Source organism: Gekko japonicus, unplaced genomic scaffold, assembly GCF_001447785.1.
Source record: "Gekko japonicus isolate JY-2015 unplaced genomic scaffold, Gekko_japonicus_V1.1 scaffold660, whole genome shotgun sequence".
NCBI classification, from domain to species: Eukaryota; Metazoa; Chordata; class Lepidosauria; order Squamata; family Gekkonidae; genus Gekko; species Gekko japonicus.
The window spans coordinates 669,486-672,049 of NW_015159728.1; positions in this window are offsets into that span (position 1 = coordinate 669,486).

The window sequence follows — 2,564 nt, forward strand, 5'->3', positions numbered from 1 at the left end:
TCCCCCCCCCCCCCCCACCCCCAACATCTCGCTGATAAAGAATTCTGGAGAACTCTTAACGCTTTTACAATGCAGTGTGGTGTTTTGGTGGGTTTTAATAGGAACTATTATATGGCTTTCATTTTAAACTAGGGCAGACACTGAGTGATTGAAAGGGGCTGCAAACAGCATGGAAGCTCTTTTGGGATAATTATATGTTGTCAAAGAAGTACTGTCTACAGGTTTTCCTCTTTTTGCACCCAAAGGGACTAATTTTCCCAACCTGATAAAAGTATTGAATCTTGAAACTATCAATAAAGCTGCATGTTGCTTTACTTGTGATGGTAGCTAGACAGAAATTTTGTTCTTAAGAGCGAGATGTGATTTTCAGCATATCCTTTGAAAGAGTGGGTGTACTTGCACTCTTATCCTGCAAGTTGCAAAAATAATAGCTTATTTAGTTTCTGTTTAGAGTAGTACAGTATAATAAAAAAAAATAGATCCAGACTACTTTCTATGTTTTCTGCTATGTTGTGTCAGTTGTTATTCTTTATCTGAAAACCAAGAGGTAGGCATGCTGTTTCAAATGTGATTTCTCTCCCCACCGCCATGCACATACAAGACAATACTTTTTATGCAGGAAATAGCTAATGTGTGGTGCATCCCTCGGGGCTGTTTCACAAACTACAGTAGAAATGGGTTTCTGTTTTTAAGATACATCCTAGAGGCTGATAACCAGCAGTCCACATGCCCAGTCTGTATATGAGGAACTTCCACAGTGCTACTAACAATGTTCTTGACATTTCTATCACTTTGAGTTACAATTCAGAGGTGACAATTTCCACATAGGTTTTCTGGTAGCTTCCAAAGGCATTAAACTAGAAAAGGAACTGGGAATTATGGTGGAGAGTTAACCCCTGTTGACATCAGGGCAGTTACACAAGCATCCTAGGAGATATTTGCAGTATTCAGTAGCAACCATGTGTGTGATCTTCCACTGTAGCTGGGAGTCCAGCGATCTCAATGTTTCAGCTATTCCTGCTTCACCTTAATTTACTGCTTTCCTGTAAGCAACCTTGTGGGTACACCATAGCAGCAAAGGATGGAGGGGGAGCATAAACTAGTTGCCAGCACACTTGTGGGCCAAACCTCTACACACTAACTGATGCAGCTGCATACCCCTTCTCCCCCATCCTTATGAGCATGCTACTGGAGCACATGACGTGATATTGGTTGCACGGTACCCTAGCACGTGACCTGAGGGTAGTCAATTCCTGTGTATCTTTTTATTTAGAAAATATGTAGGCTGCTTCTGCACAGACTTGCTTGCTGTTGCTGACAAAATAAGACAATACAACAAAATCATAGCAACAGTGATCACTGTTACCACAAGATGGTGCCAGTGCTTGTATCTTTGCATATATTTTGTATTGTAGGCAATACAATATTTTGTATTGCAGTTGTTGCTGTATCCACAAGATGGTGGCAAAAGCTTTAGAAAATCTTGGTCATTGCTATTTGAGGTTTCAGCTGCAGCTTTCTAATGCTATTCATATCATTATATGAGTGGCATAAGTGATCCAGGAAATGGAATCCGAGCCAGATTTACAGTTAATAGCAATTCCAGCAGCATGAGGGGTTTTTTGCAAAGTCGGGGCTTAAAGTTGCAACTTCCTTATTGCTTTGTCATTATTTAAGAGGACCCCTGGAGAATGGGGAGCAATAGCAGCTAGCTGAGACTTATCAACTAATAATTCTGTCCCGAATTGCAGAAACAAGGGGAACAATGCACTGGCCAGAGATCTGAGGACCACTGTGAAGCTGCACCTCTCCCTCCTAGTGTAGGGGAGATCAGTTTGGATGCAACAGGATATACATGCTCACTTCGTTCTGACAATGACAGACTGATGTCACTCCATTCTCTTTGTGTATCTTACCCTTACGTTTCTAGGTCTGAATCTCTCAGTTGATGTGACTTTAGAAGTCAAATTTCCAGAAAGTAGGAAATCAATAAAAATGAGTGTGCATGTTTATAGTTCTTGCTGTCTACCCTAGAAACATCCTTCTGAATGCTCTCAGTGGTGGAGGGGGGTGGTTGCTGCCTTCAGTCAAATGGAACATAGGAAGAAAAAAATGGGTTTCCTGTCATCCAAGGTTCTGCCTTGTCTATAGCTGGTCTTTTGGGGATGGGGTATCTGAAAGAAAATAAGAAACCGATGGAGTTTTGTGGCCTGCTTTGGTGCTGCTGAGGTCTTCCCATGGAAATCACAGTGTCAGACTTAAAGTCTTTCTACCATACCAAGCGCTATTCCATCAGCAACTAGGCCCATTTCCCAGTCCCACTGCTAGGATACAGCAGCCACTCTCTGCATGCTCTACTATGGGCTGTGGCTCAGTAGCAGAGAATTTGCTTTACATGCAGAAGGTCACTGATCTAATCCTTAGCATTGCTGCTTAGAGGGAATTGGGTAGTGAAAGACCTTGACCTGAGACCCTGGAGAGTTGCTTCCAGTCAAAGTAGATAATGCCGGCCTTGATAGTCTGACTCCCTATAAGGCAGCTTCATGTGTTCATAGAGTCGCTGT